The following is a 16,945-nucleotide window of genomic DNA, read 5'->3' as shown; positions in this document are numbered from 1 at the left end:
TCTCCCTGCCTCCCTCCCCCACAGAAAGGTTGTGGGGATATCTGGTCTTTGCACCACAGGCTGATTTCTAGTCCTATGGATAGGTGAAACATCCACACACCAGTGCAATAACCACCCCCACTCTCCCAAATCTGGTAGGGTCAGCTCATAGGGTGATGCAGCTGCTGACAATTCATCAGAGCAGAGGGTAAAATATCATTTTTTTTTCTTTTTAAAAAAAGAACATGCTAAATAATGTGGATTTTAAAAAGTTAATGTTAAGGAATTTTGCTTCTGGCTTTGAAGAAGCACAGCTTCCCTATCCTAGCCTCCGCCAGATTTCACAGCACTTTCTGTAAATGCACCATTAACTGTTTGTTCAGGCTATAGTCAACACTTTATATCCTCTTCCCCTAGCAACAGCAAAATATCCTTTACTGGAGGTCCAGTCTGAAGTCCTTTGCAGTTATTAGAAAGTCTCTCATTAATTCCAGTGGGCTTTGGCTCAGACCCTGAGAGCTGATATATTGACAGTACACCAACAAACATTACTTGAGTCTGGTGAAAAGCAGCTGAAGGCTCTATCTCATTTGTATGCCTTAATTTGCTTTCCTTTTAACAGCAGGAAAGGACACACGTGCGTGCTTAAAATCAAATCTAACCCAAGTTTATTACCCTGAAAACAGACTAATAACAACAATAACATTGCATCAATGCAGCTATGTTAAGGAGACAGGATTTTTGTTACACAAATGTCAGCAAAGTCAGAATTATGATTCTCGTAGGAACTTGTGAAAGTCACCATTTTGACTCTAAGGAGTATTAAACCACCCATCCATTAGCACAAGCCATCTATGGGTGGCTTGGCTGCTTTCATGCATTTCTCCATAGGAGGGGAATATACACCCTATAACTGGGCTAGCTAATTGTTTTTTAAGGCAACCACTCTTGACATTTTTATTATTCAGATCCCTCAGTAATAGTCACCGCATCATTCCACAGAGGCCGTTCAGCAAGGATAACTCTGAAACCAGGAGTTTTTGATGACCACTAAGGCATACTTAGAGAACAAGACATTATGGGTAATTATATGTCTAGTACAATGATGGCTGAAAAGCTGACTTCCTGGCAAAATATAGCTAGGCTGGATTTTCTTTTCAGGAACTTAACTATTTGTGTGGTACTGCTCCCTCCACCCCCAAAAGATGGTAGCATGAGTGTGGTTCTGTTTGACTATACCATCATGTGACAGGGCTTAACCCGCATCACTTCCAGGCAAGGGAAAATACCCCAATGAGTCATGCTCCGCACTCGGGATGGAGTGATTAACTAATTGCCTTCTGGTCAGAGGAGATGGTGCTCGATCATATAAGTAGACTGAGCTCCCTGAGTCTGGGGAGAAACTGCACAGGAGACAGGTCTTTCTGGGAGAGAAGCCCTGGGTTAAAGTTTTACAGATAAGTAACAATGGAGGAAGAACCACTGCATGAGAAGCCATGAGATAGGGCTAATAGGAGACCTACACTGAAGGCTGGATTGGAGGACGAACTGTTTCTTTTGAAGATCGGTTTGGATTTTTATTATAACTTGTTTGCACAACCCTGGAAGGGACTTAAACTTTTACATGAGCTAGGCAGAGGGCCAAGCCCCAGAATACGCAAAGTGGGAGGTGAGAGAAGATGCAGGCTGAGAAAGGTCATTGTAGATCTGATGGAGAGATGAAGACCCCCTGCAATGCACTGTCTACACACAACAGGGTGCCCTAAAGAGGAGGACACACCCTTACGCCTCGCAAGAAGAAGTTAGTGACAGGCATCTAGCAATCTATGCTTCGTTACCTAAGCACTTTTTAAAAAACAGTTCACATGCCATTTTCTTTCATGAAAGCACAAGTTTGTTTGGGTTTTTTTTTAGTGCTTGTATATTTTGTGGGTTTGAGTGAATTTAAAAAAAAATCTGAACACAGTGGTATGTCGCTAAACTATACACTTATAGACTGCCCAGTGTAATGGTGGCCTCTGCTAACATCTGAGCAAAGATTTAATAGCAGATGCCATGATCCTTAGTCAGGAAAGCACTTAAGCATGTGCATAAGTATGTGCTTCAAGTTAAGCACAAGCTTCAGGGCTTTCCTGAATAAGGATGGACTTAAGGATGTATGTAAGTTCTTTGCTGAATCATGGCCAGAGTTCTGTAGTGAAGGTTCATGTTACTATGAGTTTCACTTTTATGAACTCCAGAACATTTACTAGCTTTTTCAGAAGTATTATATCTAAAGGATTTATATAGGCCCCATCACTGCAGTGTCTGAGCACTTCACAATCTTTACTGCATTTACCCTCAAAACTCCCCTATGAGGTAGGTAAATGTTATTACTCCCATTTCACAGATGGGGAACTGAGGTACAAAGAAAGTAAGTGACTTGATCAAGATCACAGAGGAAATGTGTGGCAGAGCAGGGAATTGATCCCAGGTCCTAGGCTTGTGCCTCAACCGCTGGATCATATTTCTGCTAATAAAATAACTGCAATGGTCAAATGACCAAAGTTCATTTTGTGATGACTGAACATTGCTTTTATTCTTCTGTGTTCATTCGTATACTGAATACTTTGAAAGAGTTGGTCATTTACACTGTGTCTCCCAGTCAGTGTGAATTAGTGAAATTCTACTGTATTACATTTATTTATTTATTTTATTTTGTCATGGAGCTTTTATTATAAACAAACAAGAAGTTAAGTAACTTACATGGCACGCTGCACTTCCATAGTCAGCTTCTGCCTCAAGGTTAAAGCCTTGCAGCAAATGGATTATACTCCGAGGACCCCGTTTTACATTCCTTACTGAAGCAAAAACTCCTCCCAAAGTCAGAAGCTTTCACAGAGTCTGTCCAATTCAGAATGGAAGCATGAGTATTGAACTAATCTGCACTGAGATTCTGTCCCACAGCACGATCAGGCCTTTTGGTTTTATTCAGTTTGTCAAACACTTTCTCAGGGGATTCTGGGTCCTCAAACAAATAAAATATAATAGCATAGGGAGAAATATATGGTGTACAGGGTATTGGAATGATGCCTCTGATCCTTTGAGCTCCCAATGTTTTTAACTGATGTGAACAAAAATGTTTCTCATCTGTTAACTCCGGGACAGCCAAGTGATTACACTCAAACTTTCCAAAGAAAAGATTTGCTTCTGAGATGAGGCCAAGCATCAGAAGCTGCTGCCCAGAAGGGATTTCATTTTTGATGGGGAGAGAGAAAGTTATAGACTATTGCTGCGAATGGAAATTCCATCTCAGCTTTATCTACGGCATCATGCTTTTGCAGTGCTGTCATGACCTCCACTCCTGTTAAAGTAGCAATATAAGAACAGCAAGGGGCAAACCTCTGTAGCTCAACGAGCTATTTAAAGAAAAACATGTTGAACCCTACATTGAGAAAAACATAACCTATTAAAAAGACCTACTAAGCAGATGGCCTTAGGGGAAGGTCATGTGGTAAGCAAGAATTCTCCAACCCAGAGCCTGTTCAATCCAAAGAATATATATATTGTATAAAACTAGCAAATAACTTGTTTTATTAGGTCTGGAAAACAGTGTGGAGGAACAAGATGTTCTGCCAGTGGTGAATGCTGGTTAACATCTATCAAATGACTATGAATATGTCGATTATCAACAGGTTTCTTTGGCCTTCAACTCTTGGCCAAGTGCTATGTAGTTTTCTGTATTTCTATAGTTTACAAGATTTAAACTTTTTAAAAAAGTGTCATTTTTGGAGGCTGAGCTTGGAATTCCATGGAGTTTTCATCATTTAAAAGGATTTTTATATAACGGCAGTTTCTGCAGAGACCTGTCAGAATGGGAAGTACCTTCAGAACAAGTTAACACTGGAGTAAGAGGAGACATTGCTTCTGACTAAAGTTGTGGAGGGACACAAATGGCAAAGCATGGATGTCCCTCTCTTGATCTTATTTTCAGACAGACACACACCCAGCCAGTCTTCTCCATAACACCACTAGCAGATCATTTAAAGGGCACAGGATGGCCTCTCCTGTATACCTTAGTACCTTTCATGGAAGAAGGAATTTCTTGGGGCATGGACACAAGCTGATTGTCCAAGCTGCTAGTATGTTGCACCTGTGGCACCTTTATGGTTTGTATTCCGTCTCTGAAAGTAGGAGAGCCTCCGGAGGAAAGTAGGATTTGTTGGGAAAGGATTTGAATGATACTGTCCAGATTGCAGACATCTTCATTCTCCTGATGCTGTCTGTAGGTTCTTTATCTAAATTCAGCTTCATGATTTTATACTCTGGCTGATGGTGTAAGAAGCAAGCAGAGCCCAGAGAGACTTTTCAAATCCCAGCAGGAGTTTCCAGGACTATGTGTTAGAAAATCAACTGTGGGCTTGTGGACCAAATCTAGTGTGGAATCACAGAGAGAGAATAAATTTGGACCCTCCCAATGTCATTTGTATAAGTTTCTTTTCTATCTGTAACTGCAAATAAAGACTGTTCTCTCAGACTGTGAATTCCTGCCCTGTGAACGCTACTGGGGTTGGACAAGCATTACCTCAGTGTGCGTTCAGACATTATTAAAACAAATTACTCTGTCTCAGCACAACTAAAGCCCATTCATTCATCCATAATGGTGGAGGACTGGGCAATGTCCCTGAGGGATGCTGGAAAGAATTGGTCTGTTGTAAGCTCCCACACTAAGTTATTTAAAATTGATTTATTTTGCTAATATCACATAAATGCTCCCAGGAGAAGATAAAAACAAGCAGATCGATGCTGATTTCACCTTCAAGCTATTTCCTGAGACGAGGCAGTAAGCGTTGGCTATAGAACTTGCTGCTATAGAAAGATATGGCTGTGTCCGTGGGGCAGTCATTTCCGTTCGTGCCTCACAGGAGCGGCACCAGGGTTTTTGGCGCCATCGGCAGAGGTCCTTCCGCGCTTCCGGTCGTTGGCGGCAATTCTGCGGCAGGTGGGTCCTTCTGCGCTTCCGGTCTTCAGGGCATTTCTGCGGCGGGTCCCGGAGTGAGTGAAGGACCTGCCACAGAATTGCTGCCGAAGACCCGGAGCGTGGAAGAACCCCCCTGCTGCCAAATTGCCCCCGAGGGCAGCAAAATGCTGCCTCCCCCAAATCCTGGTGCCCTAGGCGACTGCTTAGGTCGCCTAAATGGAAGTGCCGGCCCTGCTGCCTCACAGAATTTGTGCGTCTAACATCTTAAACTACGATGTATTTGTGCTGCGCAATTTGACCCAGGTTTTCCAGACTGACTGATCTGCATGTGGCATGAGGGCAAATGTGGCTTCAAGCCACCTTTTTTGTCTCCCCAGGGCTAGTGCTGGCCTGGTGCTAGCCCATTCCCTGCCTTAAGACAGAGTCGTCTGAAAGCTGCTGTCTTTTCCATTGGCTGCCAAAGGTCCCTATGCCTCCAGCAGCTGAGCATCATCACTGTATAGAGCTAACCAAACCATGTCCCCTTTTCTCCTGCTATGCCCCCTACGCCTGGGAGAAGACGGGCTCAAGCCCACAGCATAAGGATCTGGACTAGGTTTTGATTAGGTCTATCATAGAGGTTGGTGCCAGCTACAAAATTTGGATCCACATTCAGATTCTGAAAGATTGCTAGCTGCCTTGCAAGTTCCAACCACCTCCCGCACCCCTCTCTCACTCACTGAAAGCAAACAACAGCTGTTTGTTTTTTTCCTCACAGACCAGATAAGCAGCTTCTCCAAAACCGATCCCCCCACCTCCATCCCTTGCGTCGTGCTCCTTCTCTCCTCAAGCCCCATCTCTTCAAGCAAAAACTAGTTGTGGGCATTCCAAAGGGAGCCCCCCTGCCTACCTCTGCTCATTCACAGCAAACACTAGCTGTGTTTGTTTTTTTGATAAGCAGCTTCAGAAGCCCGAGAAGTTCGCAACAAAACAAAGAGAGTTATCTTTACTTAAAAGGATTATGGGAAGCTTCCGAGGTCAGTTACAGTGTACTAAGATTATTCCCTGTTTACACTGGCACCCCAGCGCTGCAGCAGCAGCGCTATTCTATTTATTCCTCTCGTGGAGGTGGAGTACAAGCAGCGCTGTAGCCAGGGAGATACAGCGCTGTATGTGGCTTGCCAGTGTGGGCGGGGAGTGAGTTACAGCACTATAAAGCCACCAACAGCGCTGTAACTCTCAAGTGTAGCCAAGGCCTAAGTGTAGAACTCTAGCTGTACAGTACTAGCCTGAGGCACATGCAGAGAATTAGCAGCTAAGTGAAAGGTCCAGAGGAGCTCTTTTGCCTGTTAGAATGGCTCAGACTGGCTAGCAAGCACCGCACTGTGCAGAATTCCCACTGCTGCTCCGAAAGGGAGCGGCCTACATTCTCCACAGTGCCAGGTGTGATTGCCGTCAAACTAATCACACTCCCAAGCTGGCTGCTGGTGCCCCACTAGACATATTAATTGAGCAACAAATCTAGTACTCTGGTGACTGCTGCACTTACATTAATATTAGCAGTATTTACACTATCATAGTGCTAAGAAGCCCCAGTCATGAACCTAGCTCCCGTTGTGCTAGGTACTGCTCTGCTCCTGCAGTGGGAGTCAGAGAGGCTTTGGGCACACTCTTCTGTCCCCCCCATCCCAGTGAATCAGTTCATGGGCAGCCTTAGCTTTTGCTCTAAACTATTAGCTCTATGCCTGCCAGAGACTCAGCTATTGATCCAAACTCTGTCCTGGGGAAGTAGATCCTTGAGATTTTGCTGTTTGCCTCTGACCTACTCAACAAGTACATTCAGAGGGGCTCACGCAGGAACAGCAGCTGTCCGACTGGAGACATAGGGGGCAGACTGCTGAAAGCAGCTCAGCACTAATTGATTTCCTAATTTTTTAAAAAAAGAGAGAGTCCCCGGATTGTGTTTATGTTCCTGGCCCCTTGACACTGTGAAAAAAGGACACTCTCCCCAAACCCCTCAATGAAGTGAGCCATCTGGGGACATTAATCCTACCAAGCAATTATTCTGTTGCCCCCCAAAAAACCCTGCATCTTAGTGTCTGAATCACACAAGGCTGCCTTGATAATATACTGTGGTCTTTAGATTTAGATCTAAGATGAATTACTGAGGGCTGTGTTTCAAATGCACTGTTATCACAAGGCTTGTTGTTGTCTAGAATGGTCGCCGTGACCATTACACTGAGCTAGTGCTCAGCTGGCAGGGAAGAGCTAGCTCAGCTTTTACCCTGGACTGTAGTTGTCTAGGCCTGGTGGTACCATTGTTTTCTCTGCAGTGCTGGTGAAAAGTGTTGCTTTGACAGCCCCAGTGAGGCTGAAGTCATTGCTTTATTCACAGGCAGTAGCTGTGAAAGTTTTCCCTCATGCTGTGTCCTGCTAATGTGCCTCAACTCTGACATAAAGGGACCACTTGGTGGGGTGAGAGGGGAGTGCTCTCTGAACTGGGTTTCTGTTTAATCTATGGCCCCTGAGACATGATTACCAGCAAGGAGCCCAATTAGTGCCAGCAGTGACAGTGGATCTGTGAGCTGGACATCTGCCATCAGATGGTGACAGCTTTTGGGCTCTGCTGTTTCAGGCTCAGGAAAGTCCAGGGGTCATGTTACCAATCCAGTGAGCCACAGAGTGCCACAAAAGTTCCCATTTTTTGTGGGGGGACCTAGTTATGGTGCCAATCAACTTGGGGGCCCTGTTCTCCCACCAAGGGATACTAATAAGTCCTATTGACGTCAATGGGAGTTACTCGTATCCTCCCAAGAAAGAATAAGTCCCCCTGTGTGGGCCCTTAACATCCTGTGGTACCTTCTAGAGAGGGACAAAATGCTTCCGATGCAATAAAAGCTCCTCCTCCTCCTTCATCTGAATAAACCTTTACTGCAAATTTACAGGCAACCATCTTGGAGGGGGAGGAAGTTGTCTGACATTTTAAAATGTATTTTAAACCGATCTCGACTTCAGAAATGGGAATGGCAAAGTACCACGAGAGCCTGTTCTTGCACAATCTGCAGCCATTTTGCAGACCTAAGAGATTTGGATCATTGAGATATGAGGCTTAGGTAAAATCTGAACATTTAAAGCAGTGACACTCAGACTGAGGCTCGGGAGTCAGAACTGGTTCTTGAATGCGTCTCCTGCAGCTCTTTGTAGCAAGATATTAAATCACTGTGTGATTTAATTATTAACCAGTTTGTTATTAACTAATCAGAATGCTTTTACTATGTTATTAACCAATTGTAGTTGATAAAATAATAATACTTGGTCAGTTATTTTACTGTGAGAATAATATTTTATATGTGTAAATATATAAAACACTAAATATGAATATATAGTACTACGGTAAATGAAACAATGAATTCATGTTACTGTGGATCTTTTGCGTGATGTTGCTTGCTAATTTGTCTTCTGAACTACTCAGGTCTGAGTATCACTGATTTAAAGACTTATTTGGCCCCCTGAGTTGTTTGAGCTTTGTCTGGCACTAGTTAAGACTAAGGGACTTAAGGCTTGTCTACATGATGGATTTTTGCTACTCTGATGCAATTGCACCCCTGCAAAGCCCCAGTACCAATGCATTGCACCAGTGCTACACCACTGCAGATGATGTCTTTGGACCATACCTGTGCTAGCTTGTTTTGAATCTGTAACTACCAGTGGGTGCAGCAGCCAGCTACTCAATTACTAATTCGCTGATGGGAGCAGGGGTGGGATTAGTGAAAACACACATCTGTCCAAAAAGGAGTTGGGATTAGTGAAAACACACATCTGTCATGATTATACTGCCCTTCTCCCACCCTAAGTCAGTCTTGATTACTTAGGATGAAAAAGTAAGAACGTTTGTGTATATGGGACATAATTAGTAAGAGATGGGTTGGATTTCAAAAGGAAATGGAAGGCCCTTAAGTGGAACTGCAAGTATTCCAAATTGGAACCAGCTACAAATTTATGAGAAATCCTTGTGCTTTCAATTGTAAATATTTACATTGCTGAGTTGCCTCAATAAGCTGCCAGATAAGATTCCTGAGGGAACTTTGTTTGTTTATTTTGTTTTAAATTTTAGCTAATCTGCCTTTGATTTATCCTGTGGGATTAAATTCTCACATTGCTAGGCGTATGTGTTCCCTTGTACTATAAATCAGAGGGAGGAATGCAATATATACATGCATCATCTGTTAGCATGCAGCTGACTACAGTGACTGGAGTTTGACCTCATAGGGAATTTTGAAAAGTGAATATAATGCTGATGAAGGATGCTGCATCGATAGCTGTGAGAGCTGGGGTCCTTTGCTGATCCACATAACTGTCACAAGAGCTGTGCAAGCTTCCCTATACCATCCTGCCATTATGCTTCACCATAACTTTGGGTAAATGGGCCTTTTCCCTCCAAAGATCTGTGGCCTATCAGAGCAAGGACCACTCTATTGTAGCCTGTATATAACCTTCCATTCTTGTTGAAAGTCTCTCAGTAAGGATAAAAGGGGTAAAAAACAAGGGTGATGTCATGGTAGGGGTCTACTACAGACCACCTAACCAGGAAGAAGAGGTGGTTGAGGCTTTTTTTTAAATAGCTAACAAAATCATCCAAAGCACAGGACTTGGTGATGGGGGACTTCAACTACTCAGAAATCTGTTGGGAAAATAACAGCAGGGCACAGATTATCCAACAAATTCTTGGAATGTGTGGGAGAAAGCTCATGCCTGCCCCTGGAAGTTTCCACTACATGCATCCGACGAAGTGGGTATTCACCCACGAAAGCTCATGCTCCAAAACGTCTGTTAGTCTATAAGGTGCCACAGGATTCTTTGCTCCTTTTACAATTCCAGACTAACATGGCTACTCCTCTGATACTTGACATCTATAAAAAGGGAAATAAGGACAACCCAGGGAATTACAGACCAGTCAGCTTAACTTCTGTACCTGGAAAGATAATGAAGCAAATAATTAAGCAATCAATTTGCAAACATCTGGAAGATAAGGTGATAAGTAATAGTCAGCATGGATTTGTCAAAAACAAATTGTCAGACCAACCTGATAGCTTTCTTTGACAGGGTAACAAGCTGCGGGGGGGAAACGGTAGATGTGGTATATCTTGACCTTAGTAAAGCTTTTGACACTGTCTCGCATGACCTTCTCATAAACAAACTAGGGAAATGCAACCTAGATGGAGCTAATGTAAGGTGGGTGCAAAACTGGTTGGGAAACCATTCACAGAGAATAGTTATCAGTGGTTCACAATCATGCTGGAAGGGAATAACTAATGAGGTCCGCAGGGATCAGTTCTGGGTCTGGTTCAATATCTTCTTCAATGATTTAGATAATGGCATACCGAGTACACTTATAAAGTTTGCGGACGATACCAAGCTGGGAGGGATTGCAAGTGCTTCGGAGGATAGGATTATAATTCAAAATGATCTGGACAAACTGGAGAAATGAGCTGAAGTAAATAGGATGAAATTCAATAAGGACAAATGCAAAAGACTCCACTTAGGAAGGAACAATCAGTTTCACACATACAAAATGGGAAATGACTGCCTAGGAAGGAGTACTGCGGAAAGGGATCTGGGGGTCATAGTGGATCACAAGCTAAATATGAGTCAACAATGTAACTGTTGGAAAAAAAGTGAACATCATTCTGGGATGTATTAGCAGGAGTGTTGTAAGCAAGACATGAGACGTAATTCTTCTGCTCTACTCTGCACTGATTAGACCTCAACTGGAGCGTTGTGTCCAGTTCTGGGTGCCATATTTCAGGAAGGATGTGAACAAATTGGAGAGAGTCTAGAGAAGAGTAGCAAAAATGATTAAAGGTCTGGAAAACATGACCTATGAAGGCAGATTTGAAAAACTGGATTTGTTTAGTTTGGAAAAGAGAAGACTGAGAGAGAAGCAGTTTTCAAGTATGTAAAAGTTTGTTATAAGGAAGAGGAGGAAAAAAATGTTTTTCTTAACCTCTGAGGGTAGGACAAGAAGCAATGGGCTTAAATTGCAGCAAGGGATGTTTAGGTTGGACATTAGGAAAAACTTCCTAACTGTCAGGGTGGTTAAGCATGAAAGAAATTGCCTAGGGAGGTTGTGGAGTTATTGAAGATTTTTAAGAGCAGGTTAGACAAACACTTGTCAGGGATGGTCTAGAATAGATAATACTTAGTCCTGCCATGATTGCAGGGGACTGGACTATATGACATCATGAGGTCCTTTCCAGTTCTGCGATTCTACGATTCTCTTTAGGTGGTATATTTCTGATAGCCTATTGGCCAATCCTGCTAAAACTCATGGGCTGGACTCTGATCTCAGTTACACCACTTTAAGTCCAAAGTAACTGGATCACCTTAGTTCCTTTCCCATCTCTGTGCCTCAATTTCTCCACCTGTAAAATGAGGATAATGCCACTCATCCACCTTTTGCTTTAAGATCTACAGATGAAAAGGGCTACACAGAAGCTATTATTATCACTGTCTTTGACTTCAGTAAAGTTACTTCAGGTTGTTACTTGTGTACCTAATCAGATCCCAGATATCTGGGGTGAAATTCTGGCCTCACTGGAGTCAGTGGGAATTTTACCAGTGACTTCAATGGAGCCAGAGTGTCATCCTTGGCTCTAATGGGTGATGTGTTTATATCCAAGACCTTGCTCTTCAACCATTAGAATTAAGAACTTGGAATTTTCAAAAGCATCTGAGGGCATTAGAAGCACAAATCCCATTGACTTTCAATGGGACTTGTGCCTCTAACTCCCTTAGGTGCTTTTGAAGACCCTGCCTTTGGCCAACATGATTCCTCGAATGACACGTGGGGGATTGAGGGCTGAGAACAGCAACTCACTTTGCATAGGCCACCAAGCAGCTACCAAAAGGTAATTACTGGTACGTTCTACCTCTCGCTCGTGTCTGTCATGTCTATTTAGCTTGTAAGCACTTTGGGGGCAGGGACTGTCTAATTCTCTGTGTTAGTACAGTAGGGCCCCATTCTAGGCTGGTCCCTAGCATTACCACAATAAACATGATTAACAATAATAATAAAGTAGCCAGCAACCTTCGATCAGTTGCAGTCAATGGGTGACTTTAAGCCACAAGGTAGGGGTGATGAGCCCCATCTCCTGTTACCAGTCCCTTTAAGCCATGCATTCAGTCTGCTGAAGGGTAGCTCTTAAAAATCCCGGATCACCTTGTTCCTCCACAACAAAACTTTACATAATTAAAAAACAGATATCTGTAAAGTAAGAGCAAAAGTTCCCAGGAGGAATCTATTTGCGTAGCCCATCTAGGGGCTGATGACAATCCAAAAGGAAAAAAAAAGTTTTGTCTAGTCGGGCAAAACAATTTTCATAAGGACAGCTGCTATTTGCATGTCTTACATTTGGTCTACTGTCCTGCAGAGGTAAGGATTGGACAGCATGTTTACAATGATTTCATAGTCCTCTGGCTGGGCTGCCAAAGTAAGCATGTTTTGGATGGAAATCTGTATTTTTTTTTTTTTTAAAAAGCTTGGCAGCAAAATCAGGCTTCACATTCACCTTCTACCTGACTTGGTTTCTTTTAATCCCTTGCCATGATACAGGGGAATCCGATCCTCTACCATTAAAAGAAATTAAGCACCGTACTGTATGTGACTTGAGATTTGCTCTCTTAATGGGATGACTGAGGCTAATGGAATCTGGTTGTAAATTGAAAAGCGACAATGGAAAATGTTGCAAATGTTCTCTCTTCCCTTCAGCCCCGATATGGCTGGTGTCCATTTCTTGGATTTTTTTTTTTTTTTTTTTAATTTTGGGGGAGGAAAGGGGGCAAAAGGAGAAGAGATTTCTTTCTGGATTGCTCTTTAAGAACTCTTCCTATTCCCATTTATCATCTTTATTGCAGCTTCTTAGAGCTAATATCTTGGCCTGTCTCCTCCTTCTCAAATAGAAGATCTGTAAGTGATTTTGTGGTTTTCCCATTCCACGGCACACGATGAAGCTTTTTATAAGACAAAATAATATTTTGCTGTAACTGGAGCCATATAAATGAAGCCAGTGATGTAGCAAACACTGACTCCCTACAACAGAATTCCCTAGTCAGTATGTTGCTTTATTTCTGTTTTGAAGAGCCTTTCCATGCTCATTGCATACATGTGGCAGTGCTTGTAGATTTTCAGCCTTGAGAACGTTAGCAGCTCAGCCTCATTTACCTCACTAGCATCAGCATGTGAACTCATCTGCCATGCTAAAGCAGGGCTGGGCCTGATCAGCATTTGGATGGGAGAACTTGAAAGAAAACCCAGTGTGCTGCAGAAAGTGCTGTTGTTTAATAGATGCTACATTTCTCTCACGTCAGCACAACGCTGGGGCATTCGTTCTGTTGATGGAAGTGACGTCTTTCATCAAATATTAATGGACATAAAACCTACACTTCTTACAGGCATTATGTCATTCTTTGTAAGGGTGTTCTCTCCAGTTTCCGGCCTCAATTCAAACACAGGGTTAATGGCATCTTGCCCAGCCAAATTCCACGCCACAATTTTGATTTGATGTTACTGTTCTTCACTTTCTGTCGTAAAACGGTTGAATTGCTGAGCTGTTTCGTACAGCTGTTGTATTCAGCCTCAGAGATGGCTGCATTGTAGTAATGGTTGAGATACTTCTTGTATTTTGTAAACACCTTTGGAATCCTTCAGGATGAAACACGCTGTATAAGTGTAGACTGTAGTATTTTAATTTTAAAGTTAAAGCCAATTTACAAAAGAAAGCATACTCTTAAAGGAGATCTGCAAAGGATTTTCTTCTTTAAATTGTCCTCATATCCTTTTTTCGGTTTCTTTCTGGTTTATAAAGAGGGCTAAAGGTTTTTTGAAAGAAGCGATGGGAAGAGGGGGGTTTACACTTTTTCTGAAATTTTTTGTACATTTGAACAGTACAGTTTCAAATGTGATCTTCCCTGATTTCCCAGGAGGCCATTCTGGGTTCTAGTCCAGGTTGTGCCTCAGATTCGCTGGCCTGGTCTACACTACGAGTTTATCTTGAATTTAGCAACATTAAATTGAATTAACCCTACACCTGAGATTGAAATCGACATTGCCATTTCGAATTAGGGTTAGTGTGGCCGCAATTCAATGGTATTGGCTTCCGGGACCTATCCCACAGTGCACCATTGTGACCGTTCTGGACAGCAATCTGAACTTGGACGCACTGGCCAGGTAGACAGGAAAAGCCTCGCGAACATTTGAATTTTATTCCCTGTTTGCCCAGTGTGGAGCGCTGATCAGCATAGGTGACCATGCAGTCCCAGAATCAAAAAAGACCTCCAGCATGGACCATACGGGAGGTACTGAATCTGATCTCTATATGGGAAGATGAATCTGTTCTTCAGAACTCCGTTCCAAAAGATGAAATGCCAAAACATTTGAAAAAATCTCCAAGGCCATGATGGACAGAGGCCACAACAGGGACTCAACACAGTGCTGCGTGAAAGTTAAGGAGCTGAGACAAGTATACCAGAAAGCCAAAGAATCAAATGGGGGTTCACTCATAGACTCATAGACTTTAAGGTCAGAAGGGACCATTATGATCATCTAGTCTGACCTCCTGCACAATGCAGGCCAGAGAATCTCACCCATCCACTTCAATAACAACCCCTAACCTATGTCTGAGTTATTGAAGTCTTCAAATTGTGGTTTAAAGACCTCAAGCTGCAGAGATTCACCAGCAAGCGACCAATGCTGCAGAGGAAGACGAAAAACCTCCAGGGCCCCTGCCAATCTGCCCTGGAGGAAAATTCCTTCCCGACCCCAAATATGGCGATCAGCTAAACTCTGAGCATGTGGGCAAGACTCACCAGCTAGCACTAAGGAAAGAATTCTCTGCAGTAACTCAGATCCCATCCCATCCCGAGAGAGAATCAGCCAAATTCCACGCCACAATTTTGATTGATGTTAACTGTTCTTCACTTTCTGTCGTAACACGGTTGAATTGCTGAGCTGTTTCGTAAGCTTGTTGTATTCAGCTCAGAGATGGCTGCATTGAGTAATGGTGAGAATACTTCTTGATTATGTAACACCTTTGGAATCCTTCAGGACGCAAACACGCTGACCTAACCAGTCGATAGATGTAAGTATTATAAAAATTTTAAAGTAGCCACCATTTAACAAAAACGCAAAGCATACTCTTAAAGGAGATCTGCACAGGATTTATCCTTTAAATTGTCCCATATTTTTTTTCGGTTTCATTCTGGGTTTATAAAGAGGCAAAGGTTTTTGTGAAAGAAGCGATGGGAAGAGGTGGGGCTTTACACTTGTTTATTCTGCAAATTTTTATTGTAGCATTAACAGTAAAGTTCAAATGTGATCTTCCATGATTTCCAGGAGCCATTTACTGGGTTCTAGTCCAGGTTGTGCCTCAGAATTCGCTGGCCTGAGTCTACACTCGATTTTATACTTGAATTGAGCAACATTTAAATTGAATTAACCACTACACTAAGCATTGAAATCGACATGCAATTTCGATAGGGTTAGTGTGGCCGAATCAATGGTAGACTTGGCTTCGGAGACCATATCCACAGTGCACCATTGTGACGCGTTCTGGACCAGCACATACGAACTTGGAACACCGACAACTGCGCCAGAAGAACAGCGACAAAGCCTCGCGACCACCAGATCCATTGAACTCATCTACTTCCCCTGTTTGCCCAGTGTGGAAAGCCGCTCCGAACTACCAGCAATCAGGTGACCATGCAGTTACCCAGAATCAAAAAGACCTCCATCAGCATGGACCAATACGGGAGGTACTGAATCTGATCTCTATATGGGAAGAGCAATCTGTTCCTTCAGAACTCCGTTCAAAAAGATGAAATGCCAAACATGTTGAAAAAATCTCACAAGGCCATGATGGAGCAGAAGGCCACAACGGACTCAAACAGTGCTGCGTGTTAAAGTAGCGAGCTGAAGACAAGTATACCATGAAGCCAAAGAAAATCAAATGGGGGTCACTCATAGACTCATAAGACTTTAAGGTAGAAAGGGACCATTATGATCATCTTAAGTCTGACCTCCTGCACAATGCAGAGCGCAGAGAATCTCCACCATCCACTTCAATACAACACTAACCTATGTCTGAGTTATTGAAGTCTTCAAATTGTGGTTTAAAGACTCAAGACTGCAGAGAATCCTCCACAAGTGACCCGTGCCCCACAGCTGAGAGCGAAGCAAAAAACCTCCAGGGCTCTGCAGAGGGGAGGGAACGGCTGATTGACTGTAGCTATTCCACAGTCCCGCACTCTTCTGAAAATTATTTGAATCTGGCTGAAGCTCCCATGTCAGGACTCACCAGATATGCACCACTTGGCCCTGTGCGGTCCATGGCGGGTGCCCCTTTCAGTGAACGCCCTTCTCGGGGTCGCACTCTCTCTTGGTCAGGCCCCTCTCAACTCCATGGAGCGCACCTCTCTAAAGCCTTAGCAGTCTTAGTCTCTGCGCGTGGGCCCCTTCTGGAGAGTCCACGCACTCTCGGACCCCCTGGGCCATCTTCACCCCAAAAGGGGCTTGATGCAACCGTTCTCTAGGACCAGAAGTGACTCACAGCCACCAGCATAACAACAGGAAGGGTTTATTGAGAGTTGCACACAGCACAAGGAAGCTCTGCAGGGCCTCAGGCCTGGCTCGATCACAATAACACACAGTCCGCAGTCTCCCTGCATCGCAGGGTGGCTCTGCCTGCTTCCCCTCAACCAGCCGAGCCCACGCTTATCCAGCTGGTCCTCTGGATATCCGCCTCAAGCCCCGCATCAGTCCATTGTCTTCTCTCCAGGTAAACAGGGTCGTAAAACAGGAAGGCCTGAAGTCCCCTCTCCTCGCACTCTCCTACTGGACCTGGAACCGTGGTCAGGTCACCGGGGTCCTCTCTCTGCAGCCCATTGTCCCCCACTGGTCAGAACCGGTTGTGTATCCTGGGCTGGGGTCCCTCCCGGTCCTCTGTAACAAAAACTCCGCTCTCCGCTCACCTC

The sequence above is a fragment of the Chelonoidis abingdonii genome, chromosome 1 (assembly GCF_003597395.2).
Source record: "Chelonoidis abingdonii isolate Lonesome George chromosome 1, CheloAbing_2.0, whole genome shotgun sequence".
NCBI classification, from domain to species: Eukaryota; Metazoa; Chordata; order Testudines; family Testudinidae; genus Chelonoidis; species Chelonoidis abingdonii.
Note: the sequence above shows the minus strand (reverse complement) of the source record.